At 37.8% G+C, this 19,727-nt stretch overlaps 1 long non-coding RNA gene across 1 annotated transcript in view; it reads left to right on the top strand.

The window, feature by feature from the left end:
• Window positions 1–19,511, top strand: part of LOC104232815 (uncharacterized) — a 71,495-nt gene extending 51,984 nt beyond the window's left edge. Inside the window, exon 3 of the long non-coding RNA XR_011407519.1 lies at window positions 19,366–19,511. This is a non-coding gene — a long non-coding RNA (uncharacterized lncRNA). The remainder of the gene's footprint in view (window positions 1–19,365) is intronic.
• Window positions 19,512–19,727: the final 216 nt, after the last annotated feature.

Below are 19,727 nucleotides of genomic sequence, written 5' to 3'. Positions count from 1 at the left end.
ATATTATCAAAAGATGAATTGCGTTTTGAAGCCATAACTCAACCAAGATATGAACTAGAAAGTTCATATATTGAACAAGTTATTCAACATCCAACAAGAGCAATAAAGGGTCTATAAACAAGGCCTCTTCTAGTAGAAGAATGTCCTTTAGCAGACCTTCTTCTTTCAAACCCCCGGAGGGAAATAATAAAAGCAATAAAAACGACGAAGAGTTAATTGAAGAACTTGATAGAAAAATACAAGGAGTAGATTTTAACAATACTGTTCCTAAATAATCTATCAAAAGGGTCCCTTTGTCCCTAGAAGTAAATCTGCTAAAATAGTTGACCAACTAGGAGTCATTAAAGAAGAAAATAACTTCTAAATAGACTGGAATAGTCTAAACGCTCTATAGGAACATCCTGATAATAACATTAAAAGAAAATGGTATATAAACACATATTCTTTAGATCTGAGAAGATCTTTTAGAAATAAATGGATTAAGGACATAAAAAGACTTAAATGTGATATTGAATTCTTTAGATGGTTCGAATTAATAGGACAGATCCCAAATCAAAAGGGATCTTTACAAATGATAATCAATAAATGGTATACCAAAAATAAAGGTACAATAGAAGTCACTATTCCACCATTAGAAGAAATCATAACGCCTGTTCAAAATCAAGTAGTCACAGCTTCCTCTTTTAAAAAAGAAAGTACCTATCTTGATAAAGAACTAACAAACAAAGATCTAAACAAAATAATAGTCCAAAATAACTATACAAATGACCTTTTACATGTTGTATCTAATCAGTTAAAAGATACTAACAAAATAGGAACTCCTACTAAAACGATAGTAGCACCTACTATTGAAACACATCCTACTATCAAAATCCCTGAATTTTCTAAAGAAAAATTCCCACAATTAAGAGAAAAATTTGATTTTACAAATGAACTTCTAGAAAAAATAGAATAACAACTTAAAACAAAATTAAGTATCTCAAAGCCTAATACGGAACAAGCTAGTACTAGAAAAGATAAAACCATTGAACTCCATAAATTACAAACACAGTTAGCTTCATTAAATAATAAATATGAAACTCTGATAAAGGAAGAATACTTCCCTAATAAAGAAACTAAACTAAAAATGATAGAAAAGGCCTCTAAAGAGCTTGTAGATTCTATAATGTCACGACCCAAATCCCGGTCGTGATGGCGCCCAACACACTACTAGGCAAGCCCGACCATTATTCAACACTTAACCCAATTTATCAAAAATAGCGGAAAGAAATATCAATTAAGCAAGATTAAAGTACTGAAGAATTTAACAAAATACACAATATAATCTCACTAGGACCCGGTGTCACGAATCTGAGCCTCTAGAATACAGAATATCATCCTAATACACGGTATATCCAAAGTCCGATAATACGGAAATAAAGAGATAGGATAGGAGGGAGAAGATCAATGGCTGCGAACGCCGTGCAGCTACCTCGATACTCCCAGAGGCTGGATCTGCTGATCAACTGGATCTACTGAGCCTGAGACTGCCCTGGATCTGCACACAAGGTGCAGGGAGTAAAGTGAGTACTCCGACCCAGTGAGTAATAAAAGTAACTACAGTCCGAAGATAAGAAAATCCAGTAAATACACAAAGTAAGCTAAAATCCAAATATACAGCAACATATGGAACTGAGCAGCTAAACAACAGTATAAATAGAAATACATGAATGCAATGCAATGCATATGATGGTACATTCCAGTACCCACTGCGGCGTGCAGCCCGAGCCATCCATATTTATTTATCGTCGACGGCGCTCACTGGGGGTGTGTACAGACTCCGGAGGGGCTCCTACAGCCCAAGCGCAATATCTTGGTCAGTCATTGTTACCTGACCGGTCAGCCATTGTTACCTGACCAATTTATATCATACAGTGCCATTGTTACCACTGTTCAAGTATATCATCCAGTGTCATTGTTACCACTATTTCAAGTATATCACACAGTGTCATTGTTACCACTGTTTCAAGTATATCACACAGTGTCATTGTTACCACTGTTTCAAGTATATCACACAGTGTCATTGTTACCACTATTTCAAGTCACTTTATAATCAGTCTAGAAAATAATATAATAAGCCCCTTGGGCATTTACAAAACAGAAGTTCCCAGCCCGGAATACATTTAAAAATATCATTTAAGTTTTCAACACTTAGAATTATGGCTGAGTTTGCAAAACAGCATTTAAAACCTTGGACTGAAATTAAATGATATGCAAATCATGCTAAGCAGTAATATCAATCCTCGAAGGATTTTACAAATCGGCACAAGGCCCCAAACATGGCATCAAGCCCCGTAATATCAATTAAGTATGTGTATCAATCACCAGTATAGTATAAACATCACACGGGATGGACCAAATCACAATCCCCAATAGTATCCGACCCCGCACTCACCATGGAGTGCGTGTCACACCTCAATATTGCGTTACGATGTAAAAGTCCGGGGTTTCAAACCCTCATAACAGCATTTACATCTATTACTCACCTCAAGACGACCAAAAGTCTACTCCGCGATGCCCTTTCCTTTCGAATCGACCTCCTCGCGCGTCGAATCTTGCCAAAACCACAAGGAATATATTACAATAGGCTAAGGGAATATAACTCAATCGAAAAGACTCGAAAAATATCAAAAATCACGAAATTTGCAAAACCCGAGCCCCGGGCCCACTTCTCGAAAAATTACGAAAGTCACATCACCGGATTTCCCGTCTTGCCATGAGTCCGTACATATAAAATTTACCAAAATCGGAGTTCAAATGACCCCTCAAATCTTCATTTTAGAATTTCAATCTCAAGCCCTAATTTCTTATAATTTGGCTATATTTTCATGGATTTCAAGGATGATTCTTCAATAAAATCATGTATTTAACTCATAAAACTTACCTCCAATCGATCTCAGTTGAAACTCCCTTCAATCCTCGTCCAAAAGCTCTCAAAATGACTGAAAATGGTGGAAAAATGACCCAAAATCGGTTATAAACTCACTGTCCAGATTTTTCGCAATTACTGTTCACGTGCGGTACTGTTCACGCGCGGGTTACTGTTCACTGCTGCTAAACAAATGCACCAGCAGCCAATTTAAATTGCAGCACAGCCATTTTTTACTAAAATGGTTCTAACTCCATCATACAAACTTGTAATTATACGATTCTTATTCCTATGAGTCACAAATAATAATACGAACACAACCCTTCAATCGAAACTCAATTCGGAGCTTATTTGCCCAAACAATTACTCATGTTTCGCGTCAAAAACCTAATCGCGACTTGATGAAATTAGACAAAAATTTCTAGATCAGTCATATAATTCATTATCAAAATTCCGGAAGTCTTGGAATCAAATTTGGATCTCTAAAACTAAAAATGAACCTTTAGATCATTACATTTATGCTCAAAACGGCAAAAATCTTCCAAAAACTCTTCCAAAATTTGTCCGAGCCTCATGGGATCCCAACAAAGTGTACTAACAAGTCCCATAATATGACACAAACTTAGTTGTTCCTTCGAATCACCAAAAACAACGCAAAAATACTAAATTCACCACGGATTCAAGACTATGAACTTTGAACCTTCAAATTTTCACATCCGATGTCGAAACACGTCAAAACTAGTCCGAATGATCTCAAATTTTGCATACAAGTCCAAAATGACATAACGAAGCTACAGCAACTCTCGGAACTCCATTCCGAGCCTCGGATCAAAATCTTACCTATCAACCGGAATTCGCCAAAATACTAACTTTGCCGATTCAAGCTTAATTCTACACCGGTCATCACAAAAATATTCTGGACACACTCCTAAGTCCCAAATCACCTAACAAAGCTATCTGAACCATAAAATTCGCATTTCGAGCGCTCTAACACATAAGTCAATATCCGGTTGACTTTTCCAACTTAAGCTTCCTTAAAAGAGACTAAGTGTCTCAAACCTTACCAAAATCATTCAGGAATGACTTCAAATTTTGCACACAAGTCACATTCGACGTTACGGACTTGACCCAACTTTTGGAATCGCATTCCGACCCCGATATCAAAATTTCCACTTACGGTCGAATTTTCTCAAAAACCTTCAAATTTCTATATTTAGCCAAACGGCTCCAAAATGACCTACGGACCTCCGAATTCACTTCCGATCGAGCTCCCAAATCCAGAATCGCCATACGGAGCTACTCCCAGTCTCGGAATTCCAAACGGACATCAATAACACTGAAATGCCTTTTAAGCCAAACTGATGCAATTTCTTCTAAAATGCTATCTTCCACAATAGGCGCCAAAACGCTCTCGGGTTATCCAAAACCCGATCCGGACATACGCCCAAGTACGAAATCATCATACGAACCTGCTAGAACCTTCGGATCCCAATTCCGAGGTCTTTTACTCAAAATTCCAATCCTAGTTCATTTCTTCAATTTTAAGCTTTCAAAATGAGAATTTCCGTTTAGATTTGACTCCAAACTTCCTGAATTTTAATTTTGACCATACACTCAAGTCAATATACCTGAGATGAAGCTGCTCATGGCCTCAAACTGATGAATGACGCGTCGGAGCTCAAAACGACCGATCGGGTCGTTACAATCTCCCCCACTTAAACATACATTCATCCTCGAACGTACTGAGAACTACACTAAAGTAGTCTGAAATCACTTGTTTAACACCTCATGCACCTTCCCGTGCTACCACCACTCAGTTGAGAACATTATCTCGACAACTCTGTAGGTATACTCCCTTATTCAAGCAAATAAGCCATTAGGTCCAATTCCAACATCCTGAATTTCCTGCCAAGCCTATTTCCATCATACGACCACCATATCAATCTCCACACGTTGTACCCAACATGGCTGCATAACTTTGCTGAATTCACACTTTGCATCACTTTACTCATGGGACCACAATAACATTCTTTAAACATAATAGTCGAAATTCCACAAATCTGATGCTCCCATTGCATCTCATGACCTACATAGGTCTTGCTCTAGTTTTTACAACACCGATACGACTGGAGAGATTTGCCGAAATTCATAATCAACTGTTGAATCAACAATTCATTGGATCTATACTCCTGACAAGTTCCATTACCTTGTCTCAAACCAAAGAATGATCTTTGCTCTATAATATACTTCATATAATCAGTTTGCACTGACCCCAAATCTAGTAACCTCGTCTCACCCAGTACGAACTGCTCAGGCAATAAGTCACCTCGGACATAATCAAAAATCCCACAAGACGCCACAATGTGCCAGTGGGCTACCAATTCGAACGCGATACAAAAGGAAGGCGAACTCTGGGAGGAACTACTCAACTCGCACACTAACATGGACTTCTTCAGAAAATAGGGAAACAGAACACATAAAAGCAAATATGGGCAATGAACTTAACATCACATTGTTGCGGCACACAACCCGATCCAAACAACATACCCATGGCGGAGTGCCACCCGATCCACATATAGGACTCACATAAGGAGATACACATCGAGCTGAATAGCTCACCACATCCAAATACTGAATATCGGTCATAAACACACTAAAGTGCATAATACCATTCCCAAGGAAACATATAGCGTTATAGGCTACAACTCAAGCACAACTGAGGTACGATACATGATCTAAGTCTCAAGAGCCATCCTGCTCATATAACATCACCACTGAGCGGAACCTCAACACATAAGGAATTTACCAAGCCGTCTCACAACTCATACATCGCAATATATCTTTACATGAATTATCTGACCACGAAATAAGATCGCGACTATCCTTCCATAAAGAGCGCATTGCTGAAATAAACACAACTGGCCTGACGTAAGGCTCACTTCCACATTTAAATCTATCCCCCGACCTCAAGTCGATCCTGATCGTGCCAAGCTAGGCCAATAATATTTCACATGTCTATAACCCAATAAGCAGAGTGCCCTCCAGGCATAAATTCTCAAATGGATGATATTACCAAAATCCTCATACTTGGTTTAAATTCTAATTAATCAAGTGACTACATGTCACACTTATACAATCTTCCCGCGGGACAAGCTCCCACCATCTTCCGAAATAATTAACAGGTCTGCACATTCAAACCACCGGCTGCACTAACACTGAAAAGCGATCAGGAATCCCTAACCAAGATGCAAGGCCTTTCTCACAGAACACCGATCTCAGGTGATACTGACGTCAATACCCATCTTACTCAAAACACTGAAACTCCTTTCCTGCTCATCCGAGCTCTTGACATCACATTCATTGACCAAACTGCGACCTTGGTCCTTACTTCAAATTCCATACCACTCACTGCACCTCATGTGCCGATATATGATAGACACGATCTCCATCACAACTCTGGAACCGATGATAGGCTAATACTTCATCACATAAGACCTTCCATTTAACTCACTTCAGGAGAACTATAGCAACATACAGGCAAATTCTCATAACCGTCGAATATCCCAATCTCTAAGTAGTGGTCCAAGCCGCCATAACCCTTTCCGGGATCCGCCTACTCATAACAGGCCCTAACAGAAGAATGATTCAGAATAACATCAATCACTACGGCCGACAAGCCTCACACGCACCGCCACAAATCACATGCATAACTCGATCACGCTGAACGAACCGATCACTGACACCAATATGCCAACTCAACTATGGCTAATCAATCTACTTCCTTCCAGTTTATCCTTGATTGCCTTAGAAATAATAATATCTCCCTTCAACACCTAACTTATTCCAACCGCACTCACCCCGAGTGACCTTAAATCATGAGACCATGCTGTCTCAAAAACCATGACCATTTCATGTCTCTCAATGCTACACCGCAAGTCAAAACATCATAGAACATTCTGTGTCTTTCTTCATAAGCTGCTTCAAAAGCTTGACTCTTAACTGTACTTATAGACTCAGAATCATCAGGCACCACACTTTGCCTCTTGAATTCACTAGGACCGCTATTGAGAGCCACCCAGCTCTGACTTGGCCCCGAATGCAACCAACTCTACTGAATTTTATAACATATGAATACCATCTCGATAAAGCACCCAACGGAATCACTTCCCTCGAAGCCTGCACCTATACGAGGCATAAATCATGAATCTTCCCTCAAGTCTAAATATGAGCCAATAAGGCTAACCATAGCATGCATCCAACAATTCATTTACTCAAATTACCACTCATGGTCCTTTTCCGTAGCTGCAATAACCCACCAATACGCCAATAACCAGAATTCACGCAGGTAATAAACCGTGCAATCAGCTAATCAACAGCAAGCTCCCCAACTTGGCTCGAAGCCATAGATCACAACACATATACTCTATTGCTGTCGTAATATCATGGTGAGATTAAACTCACTCCATCATAAGCTCGTGGAAACACGAATCATCTGGAATTTTAACTCTTCTGCAATTCTTGCATTTACTCACACAACAGTTAAGCCCACTCTCTAGGCGACCAATTTTTTTTTTACTAAGTCCTAAATTTTTCAAAAATTTCGGCAGAGCCTCCTTTGTAATTGGTCCTATCCACCTGCCAGAGAATCACCAAAACCATCCTAACAACACATCCACAACTTGACAAAGCATCACAATGCATATCAATTACATAAATCTAAATTGATACATGGACATGCGTTGCACCTATTTGAATCATAACACATAGAAAATACCCTTCAACCCTCCATTATTGGGCTATTCAACCAAGTAGGAACATATTCTTTCTTTAATATTTTCGACCTTCAAGGTGGTCTCCTTGACTCAATGATTTCGTCATAATACATTTACGGAAGCGATCTCAGCTCCCAGACTTATCTAACTAGGAGACACGAAAAATATTCTTCACGCGCCCATAACTCGGGCTACTCAACAGATCACAATAAGAAACGAATCACTTAACAGTTCATCTACTATCCAATAGGCTTCTTCGCCACTACCAAGTCGTACAAATACACCTCGCAACACTAACATACTCATCACGTGGATATCCAACCGCCATTCCGGCTAACAAGGACAATAATGAACATATGAGTTCAAAACACTTGCTCACAAAATCAGCACCTCGGTGCTCAAGCCATTGGCAAAGATTTGGCCTCAAGTCCTCTAGACTGGTCTAACTTCAAACTCACAGAGATTACACCTCGCCCCTCGATCGGGGAATCAAAGTCATCGAGACACATCTGATATTGAGCGCCCGTTGGTGCATACGATCACGCGGAAGGAATTTCAAAAGTTTCTTTTCAAGCTGAATCAAGGACGCACGATAATAATTCAAGAATGTGAAGTTTTCCTAAAGGTTCGGCAGCCTCTCGAGGATAAGTACAGACGTCTCCGTACCGATCCGCGAGACTCTACTAAACCGGCTCATGACTCGCGACACCAAGTAACCTAGTCTCTGATACCAACTTGTCACGACCCAAATCCCGGTCGTGATGGCGCCCAGCACACTACTAGGAAAGCCCCACCATTATTCAACACTTAACCCAATTTATCCAAAATAGCGGAACAAAATATCAATTAACCAAGATTAAAGTACTGAAGAATTTAACAAAATACACAATATAATCTCACTAGGACCCGGTGTCACGAATCTAAGCCTCTAGAATACAAAATATCATCCTAATACACGGTATATCCAAAGTCCGATAATGCGAAAATAAAGAGATAGGATAGGAGGGAGAAAATCAATGGCTGCGAACGCCGTGCAGCTACCTAGATACTCCCAGAGGCTGGATCTGCTGATCAACTGGATCTACTGAGCCTGAGACTGCCCTGGATCTGCACACAAGGTGCAGGGAGTAAAGTGAGTACTCCGACCCAGTGAGTAATAAAAGTAACTACAGTCCGAAGATAAGAAAATCCAGTAAATACACAAAGTAAGCTAAAATCCAAATATACAACAACATATGGAACTGAGCAGCTAAATAACAGTATAAATAGAAATACATGAATGCAATGCAATGTATATGATGGTACATTCCAGTACCCACTGCGGCGTGCAGCCCGAGCCATCCATATTTATTTATCGTCGACGGCGCTCACTAGGGGTGTGTACAGACTCCGGAGGGGCTCCTACAGCCCAAGCGCAATATCTTGGTCAGCCATTGTTACCTGACCAATTTATATCATACATTGTCATTGTTACCACTGTTCAAATATATCATACAGTGTCATTGTTACCACTGTTCAAATATATCATCCAGTGTCATTGTTACCACTATTTCAAGTATATCACACAGTGTCATTGTTACCACTGTTTCAAGTATATCACACAGTGTCATTGTTACCACTGTTTCAAGTATATCACACAGTGTCATTGTTACCACTATTTCAAGTCACTTTATAATCAGTCTAGAAAATAATATAATAAGCCCCTTGGGCATTTACAAAACAGAAGTTCCCAGCCCGGAATACATTTAAAAATATCATTTAAGTTTTCAACACTTAGAATTATGGCTGAGTTTGCAAAATAGCATTTAAAACCTTGGACTGAAATTAAATGATATGCAAATCATGCTAAGCAGTAATATCAATCCTCGAAGGATTTTACAAATCGGCACAAGGCCCCAAACATGGCATCAAGCCCCGTAATATCAATGAAGTATGTGTATCAATCACCAGTATAGTATAAACATCACATGGGATGGACCAAGTCACAATCCCCAATAGTATCCGACCCCGCACTCGCCATGGAGTGCGTGTCACGCCTCAATATAGCGTTATGATGTGAAAGTCCGGGGTTTCAAACCCTCAGAACAACATTTACATCTATTACTCACCTCAAGACGGCCAAAAGTCTACTCCGCGATGCCCTTTCCTTTCGAATCGACCTCCTCGCGCGTCGAATCTTGCCAAAACCACAAGGAATATATTACAATAGGCTAAGGGAATATAACTCAATCGAAAAGACTCGAAAAATATCGAAAATCACGAAATTTGCAAAACCCAAGCCCCGGGCCCACTTCTCAAAAATTACGAAAGTCACATCACCGGATTCCTCGTCTCGCCACGAGTCCGTACATATAAAATTTACCAAAATCGGAGTTCAAATGACCCCTCAAATCTTCATTTTAGAATTTCAATCTCAAGCCCTAATTTCTTATAATTTGGCTATGTTTTCATGGATTTCAAGGATGATTCTTCAATAAAATCATGTATTTAACTCATAAAACTTACCTCCAATCGATCTCAGTTGAAACTCCCTTCAATCCCCGTCCAAAAGCTCTCAAAATGACTGAAAATGGTGGAAAAATGACCCAAAATCGGATATAAACTCACTGCCCAGATTTTTCGCAATTACTGTTCACCCGCACGGTACTGTTCACGCACGGGTTACTGTTCACTGCTGCTAAAAAAATGCACCAGCAGCCAATTTAAATTGCAGCACAGCCATTTTTCACTAAAATGGCTCTAACTCCATCATACGAACTCGGAATTAGACGATTCTTGTTCCTATGAGTCACAAATAATAATACGAACACAACCCTTCAATCGAAACTCAATTCGGAGCTCATTTGCCTAGTGCGATATCCATTTCGCTCGTTAAACAATTACTCATGTTTCGCGTCAAAAACCTAATTGCGACTTGATGAAATTAGACCAAAATTTCCAGATCAGTCCTATAATTCATTATCAAAATTTCGGAAGTCTCGGAATCAAATTTGGATCTCTAAAACTAAAAATGAACCTTTAGATCATTACATTTATGCTCAAAACGAAAAAAATCTTCCAAAAACTCTTCCAAAATTTGTCCAAGCCTCATGGGATCCCAACAAAGTATACTAACAAGTCCCATAATATGACACAAACTTAGTTGTTCCTTCGAATCACCAAAAACAATGCAAAAATACTAAATTCACCACGGATTCAAGCCTATGAACTTTGAAACTTCAAATTTTCACATCTGATGTCGAAACACGTCAAAACTAGTCCGAATGATCTAAAATTTTGCATACAAGTCCAAAATGACATAACGAAGCTACAGCAACTCTCGGAATTCCATTCCGAGCCTCGTATCAAAATCTTACCTATCAACCGGAATTCGCCAAAATACTAACTTTGCCGATTCAAGCTTAATTCTACACCGGTCATCACAAAAATATTCCGGACACACTCCTAAGTCCCAAATCACCTAACAAAGCTATCCGAACCATAAAATTCGCATTTTGAGTGCTCTAACACATAAGTCAATATCCGGTTGACTTTTCCAACTTAAGCTTCCTTAAAAGAGACTAAGTGTCTCAAACCTTACCAAAATCATTCAGGAATGACTTCAAATTTTGCACACAAGTCACATTCGACATTACGGACTTGCCCCAACTTTCGGAATCGCATTCCGACCCCGATATCAAAATTTCCACTTCCGGTCGAATTTTCTTAAAAACCTTCAAATTTCTATATTTAGCCAAACGGCTTTAAAATGACCTACGGACCTCCGAATTCACTTCCGATCGTGCTCCCAAATCCAGAATCACCATACGGAACTACTCCTAGTCTCGGAATTCCAAACGGACATCAATAACACTGAAATGCCTTTTAAGGCAAACTGATGCAATTTCTTCTAAAATGCTATCTTCCACAATAGGCGCCAAAACGCTCCCGGGTTATTCAAAACCCGATCCGGGCATACGCCCAAGTACGAAATCATCATACGAACCTGCTGGAACCTTTGGATCCCAATTCCGAGGTCATTTACTCAAAATTCCAATCCTAGTTCATTTCTTCAATTTTAAGCTTTCAAAATGAGAATTTCCGTTTAGATTTGACTCCAAACTTCCTGAATTTTAATTCTGACCATACACTCAAGTCAATATACCTGAGATGAAGCTGCTCATGGCCTCAAACTGCTGAATAACGGGTCGGAGCTCAAAACGACCGATCGGGTCGTTACATATAAATAAAATAAAACCTTTACTTACTCTAAAAACCATCTCTGTTACTAATCCTAAAATAAGTAGAATCACGAATGATCCCAGACATTCTAATAAAAAGAATTATTACAAAAGAACAGCATTTCCAGATGTTCAATTCGAAGAAGATATCTATCTATCTCGTCTAAATCTTCCATATCTCCATTTTTTCTGCTTTCTACAGCGGATGAACTTGAAACAACTTCTAACATAGCTTGTACTTGCGTCGGGTCTGCTGACTCAATGTTTGCTAACATTCCGAGCAGTTTTTTCTTTAACTCATTCTGAGAGTTACTTGATTCTGTTCTGATTGGTTTGGATTTCTTGGCTTCTTTGATTTCAGGAATCCAACTGTTGACTTTAGGCATTTTTACTAAGTATTTGATCCATTCAATTTGTTCTATATCGAACGACCAATTAATAATAAAAGATATTCTTTTTGCAAAGTAATATTTGCATAATTTTATGTGATCTGGGAGAGAGGAAATTTCATTTTCTGTTTGGAATCTCTCATAATGTATTTGGAAGCTACTGGGCATCGTCTACTCTGTTCCTCTAAATATTTTCCACCAGTCATAAAACTATCTAGGTAGGATTGATTTTTGGGCTTGTTCGCTATATTTGACAAACCAGGTGTGTGTTTTTGGACGTAGGTATAGAAAGTTAAACCAAGCGTCCATATAGTCTTTGAAATTATAGGTTTGGGGCCTATATTGGACTGATAACACAATCGGAGTGTGTAGGTGATCCATTCCCCATTCAAATGGGCTTATTACCCTATTGACGGTAAACTTTGAGATTCTAATACTAGTTGGGTCTTTATCGTCGAAAAGAGTGTGTTCGAATGTAACAGATCTTTTATCTGTTCAGATTAACTCATAATACCTCCTTGTTTTTAGGGGGTCACTGGTGTCAACGTAATTCCTGTCTGTGCAACAGGGTCTGATTAGGTGCGCAAGGTCATAATTCTCATAACCTTTGTCTAGGGCCAAAACCTTAACTGGTTCTTTTGCAATTAATTCGAATGTCTCCTTTTCTGAGGAAACAGGTCTCTTTTCTTCTGCTTTAACTGGTGTGGGGGGGTTAACTGCTTGGGCGAAGGACTCTGGGACCTTCATTGCATAGTCGGCACTAGTCAGTATCTTTCCTGTTTGGCTTGTTGAGGCTTTCGAAGAAGCCTGTTAAAATGGACCATCCTTTTTGGGAATGGATCCGAGCACTGTCATGGTAGTAGGCTTGTTTGTAGTGGGTACTCTCGTAGGGGTAGCCATTATATTTAGTGGTAGCCTTACGGTTGGTAATAATGGAAATTCTGCAAGGGCATGATATCTATTCTCTCTTTTGGGAGAGGCCCTGAACAGACCCTTCAGGTTTGGTCTCATTTTTCCCCTGTAGAAATTCTCTAGTTAGAAAATCGGGTAAAGAGTTATTTTCTCTTTTTATAAATTCAATTTCAAAATCGAAGCTGGACAATAGTGCTTGCCATCTGGCAAAAATCTGTTTTGAAATAAGATTTTTAACATCCTTTTGCAAAATCTCTTTAGCTGATTTACAGTCAACTCTTAATAAAAATTCTTTGTTTATTAAATCATCTTGAAATTTTGTAATACATAGTACTATAGATAAAATTTCCTTTTTAATTGTACTATAATTTCTTTGAGCTGGATTCCAGACACCAGAAGTGAAACGAACTAACTGTTCGGGAGACTTTAAAGAAATTCGTTGTTTAAGAATTCCACCGTACCCTTCATCAGAAGCGTCGGTTTCTACTATCATAAATGCTTCGGGATTTGAAATACCTAGACATGGGAGTTTTTGAACAATGGACTTGATTTTCTTGACTGTATCAGTTTGTTCTAGACTCCAAGGGACTGGATTCTTCCTAAGGCATTTGTAAAGCGGTTCACAGATTTTTCTAATATTAGGAATAAAATCTGCTACATAATTGAGGTTTCCTAAGAACCTTTGTAGTTGTGTTTTGTCTATGATTTTATCGGAAAATTTAGATGAGAACTCAATGGATCTACATATTGGTTTGTAAGTACATAAAGGTCATGTCCTAAAAAGCTAATAGTTGTTTGAAACAACTTGATTTTCTTAGCGCTGACTACTAGACCGTTGTGTTGTACTATCTTAAAGAAAGTATTGAGATGTCTAAAATGAGAATCTATATATTTTGAGAATATTAACACATCGTCAATATAAACTATTGACATATTACTGTAGGGATTAAATATATTGTTCATTATGTTTTGAAATTTAGATGGGGCATTTTTAACCCAAATGGTATTACATTCCATTCGTATTGTCCAAATGGGACATTGAAGGCAGTTTTATATTTATCTTTTTCAGCAATTTGTATTTGCCAGAAACCTGATTTCATATCAAATTTACTATAAATATTAGTTTTGTAAGTCCTTTTTAATAAATCCTTTTTATTAGGCATCGTGTACCTAATCCATTGTAACACTTTATTTAAAGGTTTGTAATTAATAACTAGTCTAGGAGCTCCTCTTTTTTCTCTGGGTTATTGTTAACGTAGAAGGCTGCACAGCTCCACGGTGACTTAGAAGGTCTAATAATCTTCTTTTGGAGAAGATCATTTATTTCCTTTTTACAGACTTCCATTAAGTCATAATTCATTTGAATAAGTCTTGCATTAGTAGGTATAGCATGTTCGTTAAATTCTTTAATATAAGGTAGGTTAACTATGTGCCTTTTTCATTCCCAAAAGGCTGTAGGTAAATCGGAACAAATTTCTAGTTTGTGTTTTTGTTGAAACTGTTTAATCTTATCTTCTACCTCCGGGGTTTTTAAAGTTTGTTCTATTTTATGAACTTTAATATTATTTTTAAGTAATTAACTTGCTTAGTGAGCAAATTTATCTTAAAGATTGTTTGTGATTTAATATAATCACTTTCTTCTTTAGAGATAGGATTTAGGTAAGGAAATCTTATTTCTTTTCCTAATATTGTGGTGCAAAGTACACTTAAGTCATCGTAATGTGGCTTTATTTGAGTCAGGAAAGGAATTCCGAGAATTATTTCTTCACTTATATCTCTTGTTATTACAAAATCATTAATAAAGCATATTTCGTCGTTACAGATATGTGCTTTTGATAATTTGTAATTTATTTTTAATAGTTCTCCTGTGGTAGAGTATAATTTTTGTGTACTTTTTTCTAAGTACTTTAATGGTATTATTCCTTCCATTATGCAGTTCTTATCTGCACCTGAGTCTAATAATGCTAATTTAGTAAAGGTCATATTTTGGACCTTTAATATTATAGGAAGATAATAACTTTTAGCCTTTACTTTAGTGAGTTTAACTAGTGCGGTTGAACCACCTTCAGATTCTTCGATAACTGAATCATTATCGTTTAATTTGAAGTGTTACCTTCTTCTTTTTCTACATTTTCATCTTCTTCTTTTGATAAGAATTCGCTATCAATTGCTTTTCCTTTATCAACTTGAGATAATATTCTATTAGTAATATTTTTCATTTCAATTTTATTAAGTCGAAGATTAATATCTTTTAATTCTTCTTTTACTGATTTAAGTTCAGTTTGAAGATGTTGGATAGTAGTAGGTTCTTCTGTTTTTACAGAAAATCTATTCATTACTTTCTTCATGTCAAAAGGTTCTATCTGCGGTCGATTTCCCTTTTGTTTAATGATAATATTTTTTAATTCAATTAAATATTTTCTTTTTAATTCATCATAATCTATGTGCTCAATAATGTTGAATAAAACTTCCTTGGAGTCTTCTGTAATTACTTTGAGGGAATTTTAACTACATCCGCAGATTGAGCCAGTACAATTACAGCTATCTTCTATTGAGTTATTGCTGTCTGAGTCATATGCGACATTGATTAATTCATTATCGCTGTCAGAGTAACTATCTGTGGATGAAGATGAAGATGATGAACTATTATCATTATCTTCTAGAATTGCGTAAAGCTTTTCTTTAATATTTTCGTCTAATTCAAGAGTATTAACTTTACTCTTTTTCTTTTTAGTAACTTTGCACTCACTGTCTCTGTGTCCTATTTTTCCACAAGACCAGCATTTGTCTCCATAATCCTTTTTAGATTTTCTTTTAAACCTTTTCCTTTCAGAAGTTCCTTCTTCTTTCTTTTCTTTACGCTTATGGCGTTTTTTAGGTTTATCACAAGATCTATGTTTCTTTGACGCTCTTTTTGATGGAGCGACTATTGATTTATCACCGAAATCTTGGCAAAAACTACCAAGTTCCTTTTTAGACTGTAATCTATCTTTTTTAATAAGACTTTTAAGTTTTAGGTGAGTACATAAGTCTAGACCTGTAACATTAATAAAACTTATTAAATCTCCATACGTAAGATTGTCATATGGGATTTGACCATTAAATCTATCTTTAATTTTAGTTCTTACCTTTTCGGCAAATAATCTGGGTAATCCGCTAATAAATCTTTCTTTCCAGAAGGGTTTACCGCAGTCTTCTCTGACCATTACTTTTTCTATGAACATATCTTTATACCACCTAAAATATGTTAATTTTGGGCAGTTAAGATTATTGAGAAGTTCAAGACTTCTATCCTGAAATAATTTTGGTTCACCAATAAAATGTTTGGCTATACAGTAGATTAGAATTGCAGTAGCATCTTCTCTAGATTCTTGTTCTGCTATTTGCGTATTATTTTCAGTTTTTACTATAGTCATTACTGATGTGGCATTTAGGATTTGATTCCTATTTTCTTCGGAGAGATAATTATCCCACCAATTTTTTAATGTACCAGTAAAGCCTGACACTATTAAGGTTGCTGCGTGTTTGTCTGACGCCTTTTTAAAATTGTAGGCGGTTACCGATGTATGCACGTGATTTTTGCCCTATATAAGAATTACTCCCAAAATTCCGAAAATAAAACAATTTTTTGTTTGTTTGCAATTGTTGTGAGTTTTGTGTTATTTTTCTTGTATTGTTTGCATTTGTCTGCGCATGTTTATTTTATAAATTAATAAAAAATATACAAAAATACGTCGCATTTGAGTTTAGGATTTAAGTTTACAATTATTAGTAATTAAGTTGGTCTTACAAGAATGAAAATTACAAAAATAGGCATCTTTTGCATTTTTAGCATTTAATGTCCAAATTGTGTGATTTTATTTTATTGATGTTTAATTTTGGGTGATAATTATTATCAGAAGTTTAATTAGTATTTTAAGATAATTTTGGTTTTTATAATTTAATTTTAGTTTTATCAATAAGAAAAGAGAACAAAAAATAAACGAAAATCGGATTGGGCCTCTTCTTCAATTTTAAACCACAGGCCCAAAGATACCCAACCTTCCCCTACGACCCGGTCCATTTCAACTCGGGTCGACCCTGTCCGCCCCATAACCCAAACACTCCCCTTCCCATTTTTTCATTTTCTAAACCTAAACCTAAATCTAAACCCATCCGCCCCCCTCTCTTTCTCTTCACCCTCACCATGAACAACCCCCCCAAGCTCCCCAACCATGGCTGCCTCCTCTTCTCCTTCACCATCTCCAGCTCGAACGCACAGTCCTCACGACCACTGGATCAACACCACGACCACGTCGCACAGCCCCGCCATGGACGACCACAAGTTCGTCGACGTGAGCTGCTGCTGCGCGCAATTTCAACGCGTGTGTTTTGTCGTCTCCAAACGACCAGCAGCTCTGCCAACAAAGCTTCCTAGCTCTCGTCCCCGTCACCCATAACCCTGCACAACAGCTCCAAACAAAATCCAAACAGGCTGTTTTCTTCTTCGTCGTCGAGCTCGAGCTCGAGCTCCCATGGCTACCTTCCTCGTCGACCAGTGGCGACGACCAGCACCCTAGCATCGCGCCTTCTGCTTCATCTTCAAAAGACCACCATCACCCAGCCTCTTGCTTCGTCGAGCTCCAGCCATGGACGTTGGGGTTGCTTCATCTTCTCCGCCCAAATGACCACTCACAATAGCCACTCACAGAAGCTCCCCATCGGCTTCTGCTTCGTCCAACGAACAACAGCCACCCCACTCCTCGTCGTCTCCTTCAACACCCAATTCCACCACGACAATATGCCGTCATCCAGTAGGGTCGCCGGAGCCCGTCGCCTCCAGTCCAAAATGAGACCCAACCATCTCGTTTGTTCGAGCTTTGGTCGGGGTTGTCGAAACAGTTCATACGCAGTTGAGGTCATAGAGTTGCAGTGCGTTGAGGTTGCCATTCGAACCCAATCCCTTTAATATGGTACGATTCTGGTCTATTTTGTGTTGTTGTTAGCTTTCGTTCATCTTCTGCTCAATTCTCGTTCCGTGCAAAATTAAATGTTTGGTTTATTCTGATTTTTCTTCTTCTTTGTATCATTGCATATTTCAAGTTAGGAAGTTCAATCAGTCTTGTATAAAACTGTGGCTATTCCCATAAATGTTTATTATTGCTATTGGTTCAAATGGTTTCTTTTTGTGTATTGTTTGGTTTCCTGCTCTTTGTTGTTCATCATATGATTTCAGTTTGCATTTCGATTCAGTTAATTTTGATTCATGTTGTTTCAGTTTACTTTTGTTGTTAATATTGTTGTCTCCTTGCTCATTCATTTTTTGTCTAAGTTAACCAGGATTGGTTCCCAATATGGTTAACTTATTCCCATTAATCTGATGTTGTATGATTCAATCTGTGTTCATGGGATTTGTTGATTGAATTTGTTTAGGAATTGATTATATTTGTTGTATTTTGGTTGGAATTGATTAGGTGAATTGGTTATAGCTGATGGGGGTAGGTTGGTAAATTGCATTACTTTCAGGGGTAAAATGGTAATTTCAGTAAGGTCGGAGGGGTATTTTTGGAATTAAAAATTTGAACAATTATTTAATCTGAGTGCTCTGTCCACTAGGCATTAACAATATTAAAATAGTACATGGTGGGGGACAAGACATAAGTTAGTGGGGAGGTGATATATTTATTTAATATAGTGGGGGACAAGGGAATTAAATAAGAAAAACATTAAGTAGTGGGGGCAAGACATGCAATTAGGGGAATATTTTGGGTTAGTGGTTCAAGATAAGAGTGTTGGTTATAAATAGAGTCATTTTGACATAGAAAAGGAGGACATTTTTTAGGACATAGTTTTAGAGAGGATTTTTTTGGGAGAGAGGAAGACATTCTGAAAATCTTAAGAGAGTGTTGGAGAGTTTAAAAAGAGAAAACAAAAACAAAGTGAGAGACGAGTTTAGTTTCAGGTTTAATACACGCGTGGTTGAGTCTGTTTGTGGTGATGTGGGTTGTTGTTGTTTAGTCTTTTCACAAACTTTTGGGGCTGTTCTATCGAACTCGTTTGGTTTTCTTCAAATTTTTCTGAGCCTTGAATCTGGTTCGAATTGCTGTTGTTGGGTTGCTGTTGCGTTGCTGTGTTATTACTGTTGCTGACTCCTCCTTCTTTTCTTCTTGTATTGCCATTTCCAGGTACATGTCCTGAATCTCAAACCATGTAGCTGTCCATTTGGAATGAAATGAAAAATGGAAATATAACTTCATTGAAAGCTTTAGTTCTTGCCGTATTTTATCATAATGGATTGTAGTAGTTTGGAATGTGATTAAAATTGTTTTACAACGATTTAGATTGGCTCGGACTGTCGAACTCATGGACTGTTCAGGACATTTTATAGTTTATTAATATATGTGGTAATTTAATTTCATTTAGTGTAGTTAAGCTTTAAAAATCATAAGTTATTCAAAACATAAAGCGATCTTGTGATTCACAATCCTCACTCGTCCTAATAATCGGCAGTGCAATCCCGGAGTCATATTGTTTTGTACTTAGTAAT

This window comes from Nicotiana sylvestris, chromosome 5 (genome assembly GCF_000393655.2).
Source record: "Nicotiana sylvestris chromosome 5, ASM39365v2, whole genome shotgun sequence".
Lineage (NCBI taxonomy): Eukaryota > Viridiplantae > Streptophyta > Magnoliopsida > Solanales > Solanaceae > Nicotiana > Nicotiana sylvestris.
The sequence above is the reverse complement of the archived record's forward strand: the minus strand, read 5'-3'. Positions and strand labels throughout refer to the sequence as shown.